This window comes from Gobio gobio, assembly GCF_949357685.1.
Source record: "Gobio gobio genome assembly, chromosome: 11".
Lineage (NCBI taxonomy): Eukaryota > Metazoa > Chordata > Actinopteri > Cypriniformes > Gobionidae > Gobio > Gobio gobio.
In genome coordinates, this window is record NC_137104.1 from 36,179,868 (window position 1) to 36,189,648 (window position 9,781).

Sequence of the window (9,781 nt, forward strand, 5' to 3'; positions counted from 1 at the left end):
ATCATTTCCATAATGACCAACGCAATCTACCAGGAGCAGTGCGAATTAGCATCTGGTTTAAGACATGTAACACCAGTAAAATACCACCTTGCGTGATTCATTTGAATACTCTCCTCCCATAAATGTTGCGTCTGAAAGGGAAACTCCTACAAATGCATATGCAATAAGGTCAACCACAAAAGTAACCCTGTCCCCGCCTTTTCAGCACTAATTCTTCACTGCGTGTCTTTAGTAAATCCTAACAGTAGATTTTTAACACCAAAAGAGGGTTTGCGCTGACCCAAACTGTTAGTAAATCTGGCCGTTAAACTCTCAAGCTTCAAAAGACTTTGCAAGTTGTCCTTATTTAAGTCGTTATGTACTAATAATCTTCCTTTCCACTGAATATAAACATTTTATCCATCTTTTCAATTTAGTTTAGTTGTCATTAGTTTTCATCTCTAAATCCTATATATTTTTTCTAGTTTCTGTTTCTGTATATTTATTGCTTGTGGACATTTTTGTGTTATTTTAGTTTTGGAGTCACAATACAAATGTATTTTAGTTTAGTTTTCAACAATAGTGCTCAGTTTATTTATATATTTATTTATTTGTATTTATTTATTTATCATTCATTTTAGATTATTTTTGTTTTATTTGTTATTTTAGTTAGCTTTGGAGTCATGAAAATGTTAATTTTGTTGTAATAATTATAATATTGGTTTGATGTTAATGCCACCAAATGGTATTGTTCTCAAGTTTCTCTTATCCTAACGCGATGAGAATTTTAAACACAGACGAGCAAATTAAATTTAAGAAGAAAAAGAAGAACGGGAGAAAGAAAGTCTACATAATTTGGAACAACGTGCGAGCGAATATAATTTTTATTTTGTGATGAACTGTCCATTTAACTGTTCGACTCTCATTCTATATGCATTCTGTGTTTTATACTGTCTCTTTTATTCTGTTTTTGGAAAACTGCATGTCAGACTTTAGAGGGTGACTGATATAGCCAATACGTTATTTATTCTACTTGCCGTTTCAGGTATAATATCATGACATTTTTGGACCTTTTTAAAAGTGTGTGTATTGTATAATATATCATTTGATAAGCCCCCAAAAGTCTTCATCACTGCCTTGAGTCAGCTTGACATTTCCTCCCACAATTTTAGACAGACTGTGTCTTCTTGCCCCTTCTTACAGAGCTCCTCCTCTCCATCCCTCCGACAGTCACAGGAAGGCGATATGCCAAGCTTGAGCCTAGGGGTTTACATTTTTATATTTCCATGAATGTATCTCAACTAAAGGTGTATTTTTGTACCTCTAAAACAGAGGAAAGCTGGAATTGTGAAAAGACTGCTGGGAACGGATGCAATACTGTATGTTTGGCTACTGGAGGAATTGTGGGAATCATATTCCAATGCAACAACAATGCAGCTCGATGGCTTTGTAAAACTCTCCTCTCTCCAATACTACTGGGAATGTAATCACGCTATTGAAATTCTTTTTGTTTTGATATTATTAGAGAAAAACCTGTAATGCAAATAAATGACTACAGCTATTGGATTATCGCAGATGTATTGTGCATGTTTCCTACTCTTGTTCTGCTAACGTCAAGTTCAAATCAGTGGCTCGTTTTTCAAATGTAAAGTTGAACATATGCCAATAAGCTAACATAATATTAAATAGTCAGGAATAATGCTTAAATAAAAGTCATACTTATAAATTATAATAAACACTAATATACGTAGTACTAAAATTTAAATATATAGAAGCTGATCCATCCTTCTCACATAGATACATTATTATAAAATAATTAGGGCTGGGCAACCGATTAATCGTGATTAATCGCATCCAAAATAAAAGTGTGTGTGTACATATCATATGTGTGTGTTCTGTGTATAATCATTATGTAAATATAAATACACGCATGCATGTATATATTTGAAAAATATTTGTATTTATATATAAGATAAATTATATATATATATAGTACACACATATATTATGTAAACACAAACTTAATCACAATTAATTGATTGCCCAGCACTAAAAATAGTTTTTTTTAAAGCTTTATTGGTCAAATCAGTCATCATCAGCCATGTTAGTGCCTGATTATGGAAGTTGAAATTGCTTGACTAATTGAACCCGTGCAAAATCCATGTGCAAATCTTTCGCCATCATCAATTTCAGTGGATTCCATACTGTAATGACTGGATTTTGCCCGCGAAAATTCGCCAAACAACAGTTAAAGTGGGGGCAGGGACATTCTCATAAAGTGCATCTGATTGGGAAAACATTTGTGCAGTGCAGGATAAGTCATCAAATAATGAAATTATTAGTACATTAACACATAAATGCTTTGAAACTTACACTTTTTCCCAGTCTCCTATAGGCCTACTGTATGTGCTTTTCTGAGTATACCGAACGGTCATGGTTAGAGCATGTTTGCGCTTGTCACATGATCTTGCCATGATTTCTGACTGCCGACGTGTGACAGATGTCTTGAATGCAAGTGTCGGGAACGCAGCCTCGCACGCATGCCAGACGCCACCAGTGTGTGCCTTTTTGTCATCACCACTGCGGTTCATTTGAGGAGAATACCACGTGTTGACAGGTCTCCATGGTTACTGGAACAACTGTAAACTGAAACAAATGGAAAAGAGATGAGGTAAGGTAGGTCAGAGAGATGGAAAGAGATGGAGAGGGAGTGAGAAAATAACGGGGGGGGGGGGGGGGCAGTTTGGTAATATGATGCAAGAGACGAGAAAGAGGAGACTGATAAAAGTAAACGACAGGTGATTGTTGCAGGAATGTTGGCAATTCTGAACATTAGCGCTCATTTTTTTTGTCATTATGAACACCACACAAGGTTTAAAGCATTTTTGTTATTCAGCCAGTGTTCGTGGGTCTGGTGGACCCGCTGCATTTTTGGGTTTTTAATTCAACACAATCAAAAATGTTATGTTAAAATACTGAACAGATGTTTACTTCATCCCACTTACAAGCAATAAACAGCATATATGGTTAATATTTTCTCTTTACCTTTGTTAGATCACATTTAATAATTGCAACCTCATGTGGGAACAGCAGGGGTAGAAACAAAACTCACTCTTGCACTCTCTCACACTTACACACAATCTCTCTCTCACACGAACACACACACACACACACACTCATGTTTGTTTTTGTGAAATGTGAGGACATTCCATAGGCGTAATGGTTTTTATACCGTACAAACCGTATTTTCTATCCCCTTACACTGCCCCTGCCCCTAAACCTACCCATCACAGGAGACTGTGCAGTTTACTTTCTGTGAAAAAAACCTTGTTCTGTGTGATTTATAAGCATTTTGAAAAGTGAGGACATGGGGAACGTCCTCATATTTCACCCTCTTTTTGTAATACCTATGTCATACCCATGTCATTATACACATTTGTGTCCTGATATTTCACAAAAACATGCCCACACAAAACACACACACACCACACACACACTCACTCACTCACTTGGATATGTGGTGTATGGTTACTCTCCATAGGCATAATGGTTTTTCTAATGTACAAACTGTATAATCTATCCCCCTACACTAACCCTACCCCTAAACCTACCAATCACAGAAAACTTTTGGCATTTTTTGAATTTCAAAAAACACCATTTAGTATGAGGACACAGATGTCGTCATGAACCATGTTTACGTTGTAATACCCATGTCATTATACTCATTTGTGTCCTCATAAACCATATACCTGAACATACACACACAAACAGCAGGCCCTGACAGGAGGAGGACAGAGTAAAGGTACACAGGACCTACAATTTACACACTTTTATTAGCCCCGGGTCCAGTGGACCCGAACATCCTGTATGTAATATAAATGTGTAGGGGGGGTGTACAGTGTGTGGTCATTGAAAATGTGTTGTGATATTCCTCACAGAAAATGAGCCAAGGCCAATGAATGTCAGTTTGAAAAAATAATTAATCGTATAATTTTTCTTTTGATAAAAAATGAAAACGGGTCCAACAGACCTGAACACCATACAAGGGTTAAGCAAGGACACATTAATCAAAAGTGGCAGTAAAGACATTTATAATGTTACAAAAGATTTCTATTTCAAAGCAACTGATTTCAACATTGATAAGAAATGTTTCTTGAGCTGCAAATCAGCATATTAGAATGATTTCTGAAGGATCATGTGACTGAAAACTATAGTAATGATGATAAAAATTCAGCTTTACCATCACTGGAATGAATTACATTTTATGATATTGTAAAATACTGTATTTTTTGTTTACTGTATTTTTTCATCCAATACATGCAGCCTTGGGGGTCATAATGGGCTTCTTTCAAAAACATTTTAAAATCTTATGGACACCAATCTTTTGAACGGACATGAAATCAAAATGACCTTATTACCAGGCCCGTATTAAGAACACATAGGGCCCTGGGGCCAGGGCCGTAAATCGCGGGGGGGACGGGGGGGACAGGACCCCCCCAATCTGAGGGCTGTCCCCCCCCTAAAAACCATGCTGAATATTGTAAATAATATAACAATATATACTTAAAATAAATGTGTACGTAGTAAAACAATACAAACGCAAACGGGACAAAAAAATGCGTTTTAAGTTTAGAAACATTTTGAGTCCCCCCTTGCCCCAGAGTGGTTTGATCCACCGCGCACCTCAACTAACGTTACCCATTGAACGTAAAAACTACCACACAAGTTTGGGGAGAGAACAAAGCTATTCAGATAGCAGTTGTGAAACACCAGTAAGTAGCTGTACAAGGCTATTTTATTCACTTTAAACATCAGATGAAGTGATTCTTTTCTCTTTAATACAGATCAGGCAAAACACTGTTAACATCACTTGCCCACCGCGGCACCGCCCCGGGCCACCGTCGTTTTCGTTTTTATAGTAATAAAATAATTTGGTTCAGTTAGAGAACAGACACAACTATTAAAAACTGAACGTGTCTGCTCAATACAGCACGAGCCGAACGAGCAAACAGCTGACAGACAAGATGATCAAAGATTTGGTTTCAAAGCGAAATGTAAAGCGCTATTTAAGGGATTGTGTCATTGTACTGTTTTGTTGTTGTGTTTTTCATTATGAATAATAGGCTAATGAACCCAAAATTCAAGCAACCCGCCCCCAAATTAAAATAATTGGCGCTAATTATATAAAAATTATAAAATACTATGTGGAGGACGCAAGATAATCTTTTTTTTTTTTTTTTTTTTTGGTACACATATCCTTAAAAGTACGATTTTGGCTGGATTATTTGTGTCCCCTTCAAAAATTGCTCTTGAGAAATTTCATGTTTATTGTCCCCCCCAACTGTTAGATGAAATTTACGCCCCTGCCTGGGGCTATAACAAACCAAAGGGCCCCCATAGTAGCTGGTCTTGGTGCCAGTGCCACAACATTTTCTACCACAGAAATAATGTGTTTTGTTTTTTTTAATCATCAAAGCACAGAGATACAATGAGTATATACTGTCTTACTATTACATTTTAATATTATGTAGGCCTATATATAAATATTCCTGGCTTCAACACATTACCAGCATAAATTATATTACCAGATATGAGATCAAAGCAAACAGGTTTTCAGAAACAGCAACAACTTTTGAACATACAACTGCCTTAAGGAGTTTTAAAACCGGTTTTAGGAGGTCCCAAACTTGAGCTATTTTGGGGGGTTCGGGAGCATGGTCCCCCCCAAAAAATTGAGATTTCTCTGATCTAAGAAATGTGCATGTTAAGATGTTTGAAGGCTAAAAAAATGAATAATAAATAGCTTTCAAAACCATGTTAGTGGGCAGTAGATTATCTGCCATACCTGCTCTCTCCTCATTTCTATCACTCTCCTCATTTCAATCACTCTTTCACTCTTTCTTTTTCTCTCAGTCTCCTTCTCTTGCCCTGTCTCTTCCCCTCCTGAGTTCTGGCTGATAGTCTTTTCATTGTTTAACATTTCTATCCTAAAACAGCTGTCAAATATGAAATGTTTAGTTTATGTTAGCTAAGTTACTTACATCTCGCACAGTTTATGACGAGTTCAGACTGCACGATTTTCAAACTCATCGGATCGCTGCTCTTTTCACACTGCATGACTATCTGGGGTAGTATTCAGTTGCTGCTGTGTTCACACTGACAGGAGGTTTCACACTGCAAGAGGAAGAATCGCCAACAACTCAGTCCGGTGCGCAAACTACATTTCACAAGCAAACACACGCGAGAACTTCCTGTTTTCCCAGGACATGTCCTGTTTTCAAGTCCTGTCCTGGCCCTAATATAACAATTTTCTATCCATACAGAGGGGGCACACTTTAAATGTATTGAAATTAATAAGGAATCTTTGAGTAAACTGTTATCAAATTATGGTCACCCTAGTGAACATAAAGCCCGCCTAATTTGATTGGTCATCGCAAATATTTTGACATTGACGAGTGGTGACAGACCGCAGACAGGGCAGCTCAGATAAGAAGATATCCTTGCAGCACTAAAGTAGTGTTAATACTCTATTAATAAATTATTTCACAACATTTATTATGTACACCTTGGAAAAATACAGAGGTCCGGACCGCGTGAGCTCATAGCTGGCAACGGCCATGATTACAGTCGTGCAGGCAGCCTAAAGTTTACCTCAACACTTCAGTTTACATGGTCGGAGCTATTCAGTCTTGTTCAGCTAGTTTTGCCCAAGCCTGCAGCACTCCTCTCAGAAACTGAAGCCTCTGCACCTCGATCGCCCCCAGGTGGTTGGTCCCAGTATAGCTCATACGCCCACCCCAAAGTTGGTTTCTGTCATTGTAGGCAGTTTTTATCTCGATGATTTCATTTCAAGTGTTCGTTTTTTTAAATAAGTTTAGTTATTTGATGCTATAAAAACTGGGGGTGTGACATCATGATTCACAATTGAGATTGACAGCTTCTCTGAGTGAAGTTGTCACTAAGGCACTAACGGACATATTTTTGGGAGGAGAGTGGAGCTTTAGCTTTAATTTCTACATTTCCATAACTGTTTATTTCACACGGCATAATGAATTGTTCTGCATCTGCTAGAGTGTGGATGGGCTTTTGATATCGCACCTCTACTTCCTGCTCACTACTACGCAGACTCTGTCCCAAATCTCCGCAAGATATCAGCGCCATATTCGGACCTCCAGAGGCTTCAATAACTTGTATTAAGCTGCGCTTGTATTCAAATGGATAAAGCGACTGCCTGGTGCTTGTTATCACTTCAATAAAGCAGCAAAAGTGCCAAACGAATTCGTCAGCGATGTGCGTGAGACAGTTCAGCTGCTCTCGCGCTGCGACTGATGGATGCGCCATATCGGGTAGCGGCGTTTCATCACCTGGCTTTTGGTGTTTGTTCCCATGCACTCACAGCACTCCAGTAAATAACTTATATTGCTTATATTACATATTGCTTAATATGTGGGGGCGTGGTGGGGTTTGGCGAGCGGTCCACCAGGAAAAGTTCAGGTGCTCCTGATCGGCTGTCAATCATTTCCTTGGCCAATCACGGGCCCATACCTAGCCCTTATGTTAATTCGGCCCTGCTTATTACTTGCATATACATGTTTCTGGTCTTATTGTGCAAAATTAAAAAAAAAGTTTTTATTGCAAACTTCATGCCAGTCAACTTCTGATAAGTAAAATTAAGGCCTGTCCTACTTTTTGTCTCATTTTGCTCAAAAATCATTTATTGAAGTCAAAAAGGGTTGTGAACAGCGTTTCATGTTCACCTTAACAATGTCCTGAGGTGGATAGGAAAGAGAATGTGAGGTGTTTCATTCTTTGTATCGGAACATTCACTTCTGCGATTCATCCATATTTAATTACACTGTAAAAACACAGCTTCTGTTTTTGCCTGCAGGTACGACGCTTTACACGTTGAACAGTCATTATCCTACTCACAGTCTGTACCTGAGTCACAGACACGCACACACACAAAAGTGGACAGGAAGAGTATTAGAGATGGGGGGATGGGGTGACAGTGCAGGGATGGAGACGGCAGTGAAAATAAACGAAAAAGCTGAGCCAGAAATAGCTCGATAAGAGAACAAAGGTACTTGATGCAGAGAGAGTAGGTGGAACTTTTTATTACCTTCATAGTGTTTCTCCGCAAGCAACTGATTGTGTGGGTTCTGACACGAACAATAACGCTATTCACTGTTTTCTGATAGCCCTGACCCAAATACAGTGGCTATTCATCACTTCGCCCATCCGTTAATGTGTACAATACAGCTCTTCCATTCAAATGAGCACACGCTCTTACAGAAAAGAACCAGGGTAGTTCGAAAGCAGCAGTCTCGGTGTGCATTTAGAAATGTGTTCGATCATTAAAGCCTTTGGAACAAGGTCAAAACTCTTAACATCGTGAAACATGACATGTTAGAATGACAAATCTGTCAAAGCTGGGTCATGTCAATATTTTTTTGGCAAAAATTTTGAATAAGAACTATAATTTTGCTTCAGTCAAGTAGTGCATGCAAAAATTAAAATTGTATTTACTGACTGATCTGTCTCTAGCATATATATGGCACCCTTGAAGGGACATGGTGATGTTAAAAAAAATAGCCAGCCCTGCCCGTCGAGGCATGGACTCCACTAGACCCCTGAAGGTGTGCTGTGGGGCATTCATGGATCGGACTTGTTTGTTCAGCATGTCCACAGATGCTTGATTGGATTGAGATCTGGGGAATTTGGAGGCCAAGTCAACACCTCAAACTCGTTGTTGTGCTCCTCAAACCATTCCTGATCCATTTTTTCTTTGTGGCAGGGCGCATTATCCTGCTGAAAGAGGCCACAGCCTCCAGGCAATACCATTTCCATGAAAGGGTGTACATGGTCTGCAACAATGCTTATGTAGGTGGTACGTGTCAAAGTAACATCCACATGGATGGCAGAACCTAAGGTTTTCCAAGCATCACGCTGCCTCCGCCGGCTTGCCTTCTTCCCGTAGTGAATGCTGATGCCACATGTTCATCCATGTGATGTAAAAGAAAACATGATTTATCAGACCAGGCCACCTTCTTCCATTGCTCTGTGGTCCAGTTCTGATGCTCACATATGCCCACTGTTGCCGCTATCGGAAGTGGACAGGGATCAGCACATTCACCCTGACTGGTCTGCGGCTATGCTGCCCCATACGCAACAAACTGCAATGCACTATGTATTCTGACACCTTTCTATCAGAACCAGCATTAACTTCTTGAGCAATTTGAGCTACAGTAGCTCATCTGTTTAATCAGACCAGCCTTCGCTCCCCATGTGCATCGGGCTTGAGTGGAACCCTCCGCCCTCAGTGCCATTCTTCCCGGAAGTGCATGAGGAGGTGTCGAAATCATGGATGTTTCTGTTAACTTACCGCAAACGCTCGGCAGCCCCCTCCGCCTTCACTGCCCTTGATGGGGCTGTGGTGAAAGGGTACACTGGGGTTCCCCCCGTTGAACGCTCTGTTGCGATGCAACTGTGTCCTCAGAGTGCTGTGACGTGGTGAGGTGACCCAAAGCACCCGTCCAAAGCCTGTAAGTTTACATCTACTTTGGTGGCGAAGACTTATAGAGCTGCAGGCCAGGCCACGGCCACGCTGCATGTGATGGCGATCCTTCAGGTCCATCAGGCGAAGGTCCTCAGAAACGTACACGAGGGCAATGCTGACCCTGCTTTAATGCATGAGCTGCATGCGGCGACCGACCTCGCCTTACGGGCGACGAAGGTTACTGCATGCTCTCTTGTTCAGGTGATGTCAACTTGTGTGGTCCAGGAACGTCATCTTTGACGTCAG